Source organism: Grampus griseus (genome assembly GCF_964374135.1).
Source record: "Grampus griseus genome assembly, chromosome: 20".
NCBI classification, from domain to species: domain Eukaryota; kingdom Metazoa; phylum Chordata; class Mammalia; order Artiodactyla; family Delphinidae; genus Grampus; species Grampus griseus.
Genome location: NC_139014.1, coordinates 28,958,067 through 28,971,273, shown reverse-complemented (window position 1 = coordinate 28,971,273; position 13,207 = coordinate 28,958,067). Strand labels below are relative to the sequence as shown.

The window sequence follows — 13,207 nt, the reverse complement described above, 5'->3', positions numbered from 1 at the left end:
CCTCTCGCCCCGCCCACAAGTCCCTAACCCACACTCGAACTGAAATCCCGCGACTGTCAGCTGAGGGGGTCGAAAGGAGGGGGGAACGTTTTTCTTCTGGAGGCGGTCTCCCGGAGGGGAAACGGACCGGAAGTGACGTAAGCTAGTTCCGGTTGGCCGGAGCCCTGCGGCGGGTGTGAGAGTCAGTCGTGAGCCGCTTCCAGGATCCGAGATCAGGAGATCCGGAGAAGCCGGAGTCAGAGCGGGTAGGTAAGCGAGAGCGGGGAATTGGGGACGGACGCCTGAGGCTATCCTCAGAGCTTGGCTTCTTCTGCACTTAGACGGTGCAGATCTAGGGCACCGTGATTTTGACTTCAAGCAGTGCTTTAGAGCGCTGCTGACTGTCTCAGTCTGGCAGTAGATATTTGGGACACCTCCCCGTAGTTGGCCACCCGTACTGGACTCCCAACCATTCCCTCTCATCAAGGCGAACTTGGAAGCCGTTCTGAGCTTCTGTAGAGTACCCATCTCCTCTTCCTCTCTGGGTGTCTAGGACCTTAGAGTAAACGAGGAAGGTCTTCCTTGCTGATGACCAAGCTGTTTCTCAGCATTTGTCCGTTGGTTTCTTGCCCCCCCCACCCCGCCAACCACTAGCACATGATTCTGTTTTGTAACCATTTCTAAACAAAATTCAGACGTGCAAGTGCCTTCTAAAGCGTTGGTGGCCAAGGGAATGGGGCCTTCCCTCCGTAGATCTCTTGCAGAGGACCTTCACGTTATTTCCCACTACTTTCATGAAGAATAGCGTTCTCTGCCTTTTCCAAATCCCTGACCCCCTGAATTTCTTTACAGTGGAGGTATTTGCAATAAAACATGAAGGTTAGCTTAATCTCTAAACTTTCAGTAAGCCGTATGTGACCCTGTGTCACGCTGCTTAAGATTATTTGTGACCTCCAGTAAGTTTTGCACTGTTGTCTTTTGTTTTCCTGCAAATTCATGCAAAACTCTCATATAGGCTCTGGCACTGTTTACCTGTCTTGATAACATAGCTCCTTTTCCTAACTTTAATGTCTTTCAGTTCTCCTTTGGGGCTTGTCAGAAATTCTGTAGACAGATTGCACTGATCCTTTGGAGAAGTTCGTACAAGTATTTCTAATGTTGTAATGATAGAGAATTTAATGTTCTGCTACTACCTATTAATTGTATTATCATTAGCCCTGATTTTCGTTGTGTATTCTTAGCATAAATGATGATAGTAAGAAACTGCTATTTACTAGGCAACATTTTATGCATTATAGATTATTTTTTTATTGACCTTTGGAAGAGGTGGTGGTACCCAGACAAATGTGACAAATGTGGCCAATTTGTGTACGTGTGAAATGACTCTACAGTAGAAATCTTTTATATTTTACTTATTTGCCTGTATTATTTTAAAACACTGGAGCATTTTTTTTTCCTTTGAGGAATATATCCTACTTGATTAATATAGTTTAATTCCTTGATTCACAGTCCAGAATAACCAAGTTTCTGAAATACTTCAGTAAATGTTTTAATACCTTTTAGCAATTTAATGCTTTAGAGCTAGTTTAATCAATTTGTTGTTTATTTACATATTGTTCTTATTTTTGAGTTAGAAATTTTTTTCACACTTGTCTTTGAAGCGAGGCAAAAAATTTTTGAAATGTGGAATTATATAAATTAGATGTTACTATTTTTAACAGCTGGTAAATTTGCTTTTTTACTTTATAACTGCCACACCTGGTCTTATATTCTTTTTGTTCAGTCCAGTTATCCAGGGACTGATTATCCAAACTTTCTCACTTTCCAACTTCTTCCTGCCTTTGGCTTGAATTACCAGTTTTTAGGATTGCAAACATCATTAAACTTTAAATCAGAAGACCTAGATTGGAATCTTGGCTCCAACACTTATTGAGCATAGGTTGGCAAGTTACCTAACTTTCTGAGCTGATCTGAATTGTGTTGATTAAAGTACTGCTCACTTCATAGGATTTTTACAGCGATGAAGGGAGATAGTAAATGTGAAATCACTATGTAAATGAAAATATTGTCATTTTACTCTGAAAGCAGGAAATATATCAGTGCAGAATACTGTTACTTTGCATCATTTCAAAATTTGATGTTTTATATTAAGTGTGTTATTTATCTGAAATTTGTCACACACTTTCCTGAGATGATCTTTGCCCTCCTTTTGAACGCAATAAAAGCTAATCAGGAATAGTTTGAAACTGTAATCCACTGTATTAGTCACCTTGGTTTATAAGTAGGTGACTTCAGAATGAGTTTAGTTTTGCATTTGGGAGTTTAAATTTGATCCTTTTTGGCCATCAGGTATTGTTACTTAAGAATTTCCACGTGCAGAGGAAGTTGAACTTTTGGGCACTTACATATAGTTAACTAAAGCCTTACTTACTTATATTATTTCACTGAAACCTATTGAAAGCAATATTTAGAATTAGAAGCAACCTCTGTGAACACAGAGTTAGATTCTTCTCATCTAACAGAGGAGAAAATTAGGGCCCAGAAACAATCAGTAATTGGTTTGCCTGAGGTCATATGGCTTAGGTAGCGCCAGAGCCTGAACTGGAACTGAGGTCCCAAGTGTTCTTTCTTTCTGCTAAGGTTGTCTCCAGGCATCTTTATTTGGTTTCGCAGTATTTCTTGGTTTGCATGAAAATGGTTTTCTTATGTATTAAAGGGATCTGTATGTGTATGTACATTTTTTTCCCTTTTTACCTGATTTTCAGTCTTGTAAATTCTAGGAAAACAAAAACTATGCTTGGCAAAATTTGTGGTGGAATGGAATAAGGATAGAAAAAAGTTAGTTCTGTTCTTCAGAATAGTTATTCTGAGTTCATGCTTCATTACTATCAGGTATCAAGGTGTCTTCTTTCTGGCAAGTGGAAAAGACAGAGGATCTTTGTAACACATGTCTCTACTGAGTGAGTGTCATTGCTAATGATAGGAGGAAACTATAATAATTTCTTTGCTCCTGATAAAAAATTTTCCCAAGCTGTTTGTAATTTTAATATAATTATTTCATTCTAGGTAAATAGCCACTGTAGAAGAGTTTATTTTTTGTCTTGGTGAGAATCCTTTTGCTTCCATTGATTTCACAAAACTTGTTTAGTCTCTGACTATAATTTAAAGAGTTTGTCAGTGTTCCAGAAATAAAAAAATCTTCTTAGTAGGTCACCGTGGTGTTTTCTCTTGTTCTAGAGGTTCATTAATAAAACCTTGGTCTTTATAGATTTTCCTGGAAGGACTACGTAGATAGTGTTAAGAGCCTAGGCTATGAATTTAGATTGCCTTAGTTCAAATTCCAGGTCTACTACTGTGCAACCCTTGGGCTAGTCTAGTTACTTAACCTCTTATTATCTCAGTTTCCTCCTAGATATTGAAGTTAGTACACACCTTTATTGTTAGGGTTAAGTGAATAGATTTAAGTAAAGCATTTAGAACAGTGCCTGGCATATAGTTAACCATGATTGTTGTGTCATCATTATCATATGGCCGCAGTTACTAAGAACTTTTTCCAGCCCTCTTTCGAAAGCATATCTTTGTGTTCCTGCTTACTTGATTATTGTTTGCTCATTATTAATGAAGTTTCAGTAAATATATATATATGTATATATTCACATTTCGTGAATGTTTTACAACATATGCGGGATTCTTAACCAAATGAGTCATTCTTGTAGGCCATTATCTCAACCTTTTTGTGTTATTAACAGTTTACATTATATGTGTAAGCCACAACACAGAATTTGAGAATTGAAATTTGGGGGTTTGATATTTAACAATGTCTTCTAGCACTTACTTTCTTTGCATGAGCAGATTATTTTGCAGTGATATCTATTGTCATATTTATCTGTTCATTCATCCAATCAGTGAACAAACATCTTGTGTCTTAAGCCTTTTACCAGGTTCTGGGAAAAACAGTGGGGAACAAAAACTAATAGATATTTTAGTTAGGAGCCTGACAGAGAGAAAAAAATAATACAAAAATGAAAGAATAAGGGCTTCCCTGATGGCGCAGTGGTTGGGAGTCCGCCTGCTAATGCAGGGGACACGGGTTCGTGCCCTGGTCTGGGAGGATCCCACATGCCGCGGAGCGGCTGGGCCCATGAGCCATGGCTGCTGAGCCTGCGCATCCGGAGCCTGTGCTCCACAACAGGAGAGGCCACAACAGTGAGAGGCCTGCGTACCACAAAAAAAAAAAAAAGGAAGAATAAGCACAGTGTCATAAATGTTATGAAGGAAACAATCAAGGGTCTGAGAGAGATTTAATGTGGATATATGCTTGTTTAAGACTCTAGTATCGTACACCTAGAATATAGTGACATGAGATGAGATAAGAAACGTTCATGGTCCAAGTTATGTAGAACTTTGCAGGCCATGAAAATGAGTTTGGATTTGATTTTGAGTGTAATTAGGAAGTCATTCTACAGTTACAAGTAGAGTAGTATGATTTATAAGTAGTTTACTCTTGCTCATGTGTGAAGGATGAATTGAAGGGGACAAGAGTAGAAATGGAGAGAGACGTTAGGAGTCCATTGAGTAGTCCAAGCGAGAGATGAAAATGGCCTGGACCAGAGTGGTGGCAAAAAAGTGGAGAGCAGTGGGTGGATACTACATATATCTGGAACAGGATTGGTCCTGGATTAGATGTGAGGTGTAAGGAATTGAGAAGAGTCAAGGATGGCTGTGCCTCTGGATTCAGTAACTTGGTGGATGGTTGTGCCAAGTAGTGGGAGAGGGAAGGTTTTGGGAGGGCCAAGTTTGTTACAGGAAGAGGGCTGGGGAGGGAGAAAAAAGCGCGTGTTGAATTTGAGGTGCCTGGGAATCATCTAAGTGCTGCTATTAGGTGTTGCAATCTAGAGGTCAGGACGAAAAATACAAATTCAAGCTAGTATTTTAAACCGTGCAGCTAGATAAGTCACTTGGGGGAAACAGGGAAGAGGAGAGGTCCCAGGTCAGGTAAAAGAGAGCTGGCAAAGGAGACTAAGGAGTGTTTAAAGAAAGAATGATGGGGTACACAGAACTCATAAAAGTGGTTCCACCTAGAGAGTACTAGACAGATGAGCGACAGAGGGGAGCAAGATTTTTCATTTTTTAAAAATTTTATATGTTAGAGCATGCGGAAGTCTTTGCTTATTAAGAATTCTCTTAAGAAATGGTCAGGTCTGTCAAATGCCACTCTCTGGTCTATATGAGGAGAGAATAAAGTCCAGTAAGGTTGAATTGGTTGATCTGACTAGCTACTTCTAACCTCATCATTGTTTGTTTTTTTTTTGCGGTACGCGGGCTTCTCACTGTTGTGGCCTCTCCCGTTGCGGAGCACAGGCTCCGGATGCACAGGCTCAATGGCCATGGCTCACGGGCCTAGCCACTCCACGGCATGTGGGATCTTCCCAGACCAGGGCACGAACCCGTGTCCCCTGCATCGGCGGGCGGATTCTCAACCACTGCGCCACCAGGGAAGCCCTAAACTCATCATTTGAGTCTGGTTCCTTCCAGAAACTTTCAGGTCACCACATTTGAAAAGCGTTTAATCAAGCGAATATACAAGATTCTTCTGCTCCTTATAAGTTTTTAAGATCTATTTAGAGGAGATATTATTTTTTATACATATTTTTCAATTTTTACTTTAAAGTAATTATAGGAAGTTGCAGAGATAGTACAGAGTATGATTGGTAGCTGTATGATAATTGCATGTTTAGTTGTTTTTTTTTTTTTGAGGGGGACCCCGCACCATGTGGCATGCGGATGTGGGATCTTAGTTCCCCACCCAGGGATCGAACCTGGGCCCTTGGCAATGAGAACATGGAGTCCTAACTACTGGACTGCCAGGGGATTCCCTAGAGGAGCTTTTAGTACTGCTTCTATGGGGCAGAGGAATTTTCTTTAATTTTTTAAAATAATCAGAGAGTATCTATAGTATTTCTATATCTATGAAACTGTAAGTTTTAGAAACTTAAGTGTTTGAATTTATCAGTAACCTTAATAACTATTGGTAAGTGGAACATGCCAGACAGACTCCTGCCTCAAAGTCTTTGCACTTTTTTTTTTTCTTTCCCTACAGTGCTCTTACCCATATTTTTCCATGGTCCTTTTCTAATGTCAGATTCTCAGATAAAGCTTCTCTATCCACCCTGTTAAATATTGTGCACAGACACATACATATGCACACATACCAAATTTCTTTATTTTTCATTTGTAGTACTTACTACTATCTGATAATATGTTTGAATATTTGTCTGTTTACTGCTGTGTCTCTAGCATCTCACACTGTGCCTGGCACATAGTATGTACTCAGTAAATATTTGTTAAATGAGTAAATGAAAAATTTATTTTCACAGCTGTGTAATATTTCATTGTACCTTAATTTATTTATCTGTTCTCCTGACAGTGGACATTTGAGTAGTTTATAGCTTTTGCTATTAAGACCAATGTTGCTAAAAATATTATTGTACATATTGGCTCTTCACATGTGCAAGAGGTTCTTTTGGCTATGTACCTAGGCATAGAATTCTAACAAGGGTATGCCAGTATTCAGCTTTACAAGTTGTTTCCCAAACTCTGCTATTGTCGTCCTTCCTAATTCTTGCCAAAGAATGCATGTAAAGAGTGATGTAGTGGATTATAGATTCTTCTCATCATCGTATGCATACCCCTCTGCAATATGATTTTACTTCTAGAGTCTCTTATTCCATCCCTTGACTCTGTACTTGGCTTTGTGACTTGCTCTGGCCAAAGGGACATCAGCAAGTGTGACACAAGGAGAGACTTGAAAAGCACTTGTACATTGGGTCCTGTCTTCTCTTACTGCTCTTTTGAACCCAGAGCCCACCATGTGGGAAAAGCCCAGGCTAACGTACTGGGGCATAGAGGACTAGCTGGACCAAAACAAGGCATCTCAGCTCAGACCTGCCTAGCTTAAGAGCCAAGCTAGCCCAGAGCAGAACTGCCCAACCTAATTCACAGAATCATGAAAAATACTAAATGATTTTTTAAGTTGCTAAGTTTTGGAGTTACGTTGTTAAACATAGCAAAAGATAATGGATATACAACACTGTAAATTAACTATACTCCAATAAAAATTTACAAAAAAAAGATAATGGATACAAATGATACCTCATTGTGATCTTGGTTTATATTTTTAGGATGTCAGTGAGGTCAAGTAGATCCTCTGCTGTGAAATACCTCTTCATGTCTTTTGCCTGTTTTAGTTTTGTAGGATTATTTGTCTTTTTCTTAATAATTTAAAATTATTATCTGCCTACTAGTCCTTTTCGGTTATATCTTTCTGTGGTTTGTCTTCTCACTTAAGATATCTTGTGATGAATTTAAATTTTAATTTCAATGTTGTCCAATTTATCAGTCTTTTTCTTTATGGTCAGCTCTTGCGTATGTCTCAAGAAATCCTTTCCTACCCCAAGGCAGAAAGGCATTTATGTTTTCTTCTGAAAGTTTTGCTTCTTGACTTTTAAATCTTCAGCCCATTTGGAATTAAATTTTATGTGTGGTTCAAAGTAGGGATCCAGATTTTGTTTTCTTTTATGGATAATCAGTTTGATCCCCACTGATCTATCTTGCCATCTCTGTCATGTAGAGTTCCAAATATACAAGAATCTTTTGAGAAACGACATTTTCTGTTTCTTGGTCAGTTTGTCTATCGCCATACCTATAAAACACATCTTCATTATTTATTACTCTAACATATGTACAGAGAGATAGATATACTCTGGGTTCGAGAACTTTGTCAGATACGTGTATTGCAAGTATTTTCTCTCATTCTGTGGCTTACCTTTTTTTTTCTTAACAATGTGTTTCAAAGAGCAAAAGGTTTTAAATTTGTTAAAGTCCAGTTTATACATTTTTTTCTCTTATGGTGCATGCTTTTTAAATCCTAAGAAATATTTGTCTACCCCAAGATCACCAAGATTTTTCCTGTGTTGTTTTGGGTTTTTTTTTTTTCTGGAAGCTTTATGGTTTTAGTTCTTGCATTTAGATCTGTGATCCATTTCAAATCAGGTGTTACATATGAGAGAGGGTCAATGTTCACTTTTTTCATAAGAACGTTCAGTTGAAGTAGACATTCCTTTCACCATTAAATTGCCTTGTACTTTTGTAGAAAAGTAATTGACCCTATGTATGTGGGTCTATTTCTGTATTATCTGTTCTGTTCCATTGATCTGTATCTATCCTTTTGCCAAAACCACACTGTCATGATTACTGTAGCTTTAAAGTAAAGCAAGACTTGAAATCAATTAGTGCAAGTCTTACACCTCTATTCCTTATCCAAATTGTTTTAGCTATTCTAAATTCTTTGCATTTCCATATAATTTTGAATCCATTTGTCACTTTCAATTTTTAAAAAAAGCCTGCTTGAGTTTTGGTTGAGATTGCATTAAAGCTATACATTAGTTTGAGGGAAATTAAAATAGTAACAATATTGAGACTTCCAAATGATGAACATATGTATTTTCCTATTTATTTAGGCCCTCTGTGATTTCTTTTAAAAAAATTTTTTAGAATAGGTCTTGTATGTATTTTGTCAAACTTACCTCTAAGTCCCTCTCAGTACATGAACTTTTTTTTTTAGACCCACAAAATATTTTTATTGAATTTTTTTCTTTTTAACTGTATATCCTCCCCTTGGTATAGGTGAAAATCTAAATCTCATAAAAATAGTAGTTGAAAACAGAATTTTATATATATATACACACACACACACACACATATTTATATACCTCAGAGATTGAATTGACAGTAAGCATAATTTTTCCTTAGAACCAAATGGATATATAAATCATATATGAATACCTAAGGATCATCTAAAGATGAGATATTCATGATTATTTCTAGGCCACATGCAGAACAAGTATATACATTGTGACATCAATAAATACTTTCTGAATTAATGAAAACAAAAGATCTGGGCTTCCCTGGTGGCGCAGTAGGGCTTCTCTGGTGGCGCAGTGGTTGAGAGTCTGCCTGCCGATGCAGGGAACACGGGTTCGAGCCCCGGTCTGGGAAGATCCCACTGCCGCGGAGAGGCTGGGCCCGTGAGCCACGGCCGCTGAGCCTGCGCGTCCGGAGCCTGTGCTCCGCAGCAGGAGAGGCCACAACAGTGAGAGGCCCTAGTACTGCAAAAAAAAAAAAAAAAATCTCAGGAGGTTTGTGAGTCTTACAACATGTTGTCTTCAATATTTCTTTCGTTGTTTGCTAAGTGGACATAGATATCTATTTAACATTATGTCCTTAGACTTCTGCCAAAAGCCTGTGTTGAAATGACCATGCAAGGAATATTTTGGCATCTTTCATAAAACTGCAATCTGGGGACTACATGAACTTTAAAAAAATTCAACTTTCTGTGTTTTCCAAGTATATAATAGAGTATTGATTTTGACCTTTAACCTGTGACCTTGCTAAAATTCACTTATTAGTTCTAGTAGTTCTGAGCATTTTTCAGTTTTCTCTTATTTTGACCCGAGTTATTTAGAACTGTGTGCCTTAACTTCTAATTGTGTACAAATCTTACATTTTTGTTGCTAAAGTTTGACCTAATTTCTGGGTTGAGAATGTGGTCTGTGATGCCCATTGTTTGGAATTTGTTGTGACTTATTTCTTGGCTTAATTATGATAAGTGGCTTATGAAAAAATATGTATTCGCTAATTGCCAGATGCTGAATTTTATACATATCCCCCCTATATTTTATTTCTTAATTTTATTGTTAAAATCTTCTATCTTATTGAATGTCTTGTTTTTGTTTGCTTGAAATATCAGTTATGAATAGTTGCTTTGAAATCTCCCAATATAATATTGGATTTATTCATATATCTGTGTATCTTTATCTATTTTTATGTTGTAATTTTTTTTCCCCCCGGTACGCGGGCCTCTCACTGTTGTGGCCTCTACCGTTGCGGAGAACGGGCTCCGGATGTGCAGGCTCAGCGGCCATGGCTCACGGGCCCAGCCGCTCTGCGGCATGTGGGATCTTCCTGGACCAGGGCACGAACCCATGTCCGCTGCATCGGCAGGCGGACTCTCAACCACTGCGCCACCAGGGAAGCCCCTGTGTTGCAAATTTTGATGCTATATTCTATTAGGTGAATTCAAATTTAGAATTGTTGTATCTTCCTGGTGAGTTGAACCTTTTATCATTGTCCTCTTTCCCTAATAATGACTTTTGTCTTTTTTTTTTTTATTTTCAACCTTTTTTAAAAATTTTATATATTTATTTATTTGTTTATTTTTGGCTGCGGTGGGTCTTTGTTGCATGCGGGCTTTCTCTGGTTACGGTGAGCGGGGGCTACTCTTCGTTGAGGGGCACGGGCTTCTCACTGCGGTGGCTTCTCTTGTTGCAGAGCACGGGCTCTAGGCACTCGGGCTTCAGTAGTTGTGGCTCGCGGGCTCTAGAGTGCAGGCTCAGTAGTTGTGGCGCACGGGCTTAGTTGCTCCGCGGCATGTGGGATCTTCCTGGACCAGGGTTCGAACCCGTGTCCCCCTGCATTGGCAGCCGGATTTTTAACCACTGCGCCACTAGGGAAGCCCACTACCTTAATTCTTGACCTTACTCTTACTCGCCCATCTTTTTGATGAAAATGTTTTGCTAAAATTGCACTGGTTATGAAAAACTGAATGAACATTTAAGAAGTAGATTGAGAGAAAATGAAAAATGGGATTTTTCAAGTTGTAATTTCACAAGTTATGCATTTTCCCTGTGAAAATAAAATCATGTTTTTACGCATAGGAACATAAGATATTTTTACATATTGAAAAGTGAGAGATGAAGAAACCTTCCCCAAAACCTATCAGACTTGCAAAAAGGGAGTCCCTAAAGTGTCTTCCAGGTTGTATCTTTTTAAAATTTGGATTTATTTTTTTTTATTTTTTTTTTTGTGGTACGCGGGCCTCTCACTGTTGTGGCCTCTCCCGTTGCGGGGCACAGGCTCCAGATGCACAGGCCCAGCAGCCGTGGCTCACAGGCCTAGCCGCTCCACGGCATGTGGGATCTTCCCGGACCTGGGAATGAACCCGTGTCCCCTGCATCGGCGGGTGGACTCTCAACCACTGCACCACCAGGGAAGCCCTAAAATTTGGATTTTTACTTAAAATTTTATCTAATTAAAAGTTAGATCTGGAACAGTGGCCTTTTTCAACAGTTAGACTATGATGAGTTGAGTATACTTTATACTTCACTTAATTAAGTTGAGGGACGTTTTAGGCCAGAAAAATATACACTTATAACCTGCTAACCCATTATTAGGAGATTTATGGAGATTTTGAATTCTTTTGTTACCTAACTTGGGATTTTAACTTTTTAATTTCCCAAAGCTTTAGAAAGTTCAGAAAGATTCAAGGAATGTTTTTCATATATTCTCATTCAAATAATGACTTTTCAGAGAACACATTGTTAAACTGTTGCTACCATGTGATAGATACTCTCTGGCTCTCAAAGCCAGATGATCTGATAGTCACTCTGATACTGTGCATGGTGTTGGAATTATCTTTGTCTTTATACTCCTGCACAAGCAGAAAACTATATCAAAACCTCACTGGTCAAGATATATTACTCTTCGCTTACAGTATTTATTTATTAAGTTTCCAAGCATAAATTGCAGTTTCTTAATGGTTTTACGGGAAATCTACAGCTATTTTGGAACAGTCTGTGACTCAATGTACTAAATAATCCAACCAAGGACACACACTCTGAAAGCAAGAAAGGTTACCGAAAGATATAATATTCTCAAGTTGGATATCTTTATATGCCTTGTATGATTGAGAAAGCTGACTTGATATTTTTGCAAGAAAGTAGAATCATATGATTTTTTTTTTTTTAACATCTTTATTGGAGTATAATTGCTCCACAATGGTGTGTTAGTTTCTGCTTTATAACAAAGTGAATCAGCTATACATATACATACGCCCCCACATCTCTTCCCTCTTGCGTCTCCCTCCCTCCCACCCTCCCTATCCCATCCCTCTAGGTGGTCACAAAGCACCAAGCTGATCTCCCTGTGCTATGCGGCTGCTTCCCACTAGCTATCTGTTTTACATTTGGTAGTGTATATATGTCCATGCCACTCTCTCACTTCATCCCAGCTTACCCTTCCCCCTCCCCATGTCCTCAAGTCCGTTCTCTACATCTGTGTCCTTATTCCTGTCCTGCCTCTTGGTTCATCGGAACCTTTTTTTTTTTTTTGGATTCCATACATGATTTTCTTAAAAGGAAGTTTGTTCATTTTATTTTGGAATTCAGTGATGAAGAAAATTAGAATCAGTGGCTTCACTATATTTTGTTTTTATTTTCATCTTGGTCAATTCTCCATTAACTCATTACTCAGTGAATTGCCATTTTCATGTCATCCTTAAATGTTTTTTGTGTCGCTTTGGGGAACTCACAGTAATTTACTTTTACATTGTTTTTGCATTACAAGGGTAGCTAATGTTTAAAATGAATGGAGTATTATAGTCTTAGCACACTGGATATACAGCCTACAAAGAACCTTTGTGAGCTGATTTTAGCAGTATTTTCTGAGCACTTCTGCCAGAAACAAACAAAAAAACTCCACATGTTTTAATATCAAACTTTTAAGTGCTTCAGCTGTATTTAAAATCTGCTGGTTACAGCCTTTTAAAGCATTTCTTGCATCTAGATATATCTTCACAATGAAAATAATTTGATGTTTGAGTTATGCTTCTTTTCTATTTCTGTCTTCTCATCCCATCCACATACCTATAGAGTTTATTTCAACAATTTCATTCTTAGAAACAAAACTAACTTGGATGCATGCTGTTCAAATTGATATTACAACAGTCTCACTACAGGGCTGCATTGAATGTCAAAATATGTCATGTGCTAGATTCCTTTTTGAGGAGATTTCAGTCTTTTAAACAGGCTAGTAATACTTTGGATTCATTCCCATATCTGACTCACACCGTTTAGTAACAAATTTCCAAAATTCATGCTACCTCATTAAACTGTGAAAAGTGGCTCTCCTTAAAAATGATTATTGCCTCTTACCCTACCTGCATTGGCTAGAGCTTTTTTACCCTGTAATAATTTTTTTAATATAAATTTATTTATTTATTTTTGGCTGTGTTGGGTCGTCCTTGCTGCGCGTGGGCTTTCTCTAGTTGCAGCGAGCGGGGGCTACTCTTCGTTGCAGTGTGCAGGCTTCTCATTGCAGTGGCTTCTCTTGT

At 38.4% G+C, this 13,207-nt stretch overlaps 1 protein-coding gene across 3 annotated transcripts in view; it reads left to right on the top strand.

The window, feature by feature from the left end:
* The first annotated feature begins 123 nt into the window (after positions 1–123).
* Positions 124–13,207, top strand: part of VMP1 (vacuole membrane protein 1) — a 130,025-nt gene continuing 116,941 nt past the window's right edge. Inside the window, exon 1 of one of the 3 annotated variants that reach the window (XM_082678437.1) lies at positions 124–245. The gene's annotated coding sequence lies outside the window, so the exon portion shown is untranslated. Of the gene's footprint in view, positions 250–13,207 lie in introns of all 3 variants that reach the window. The other 2 variants (XM_082678435.1, XM_082678436.1) reach the window with 2 other exon arrangements.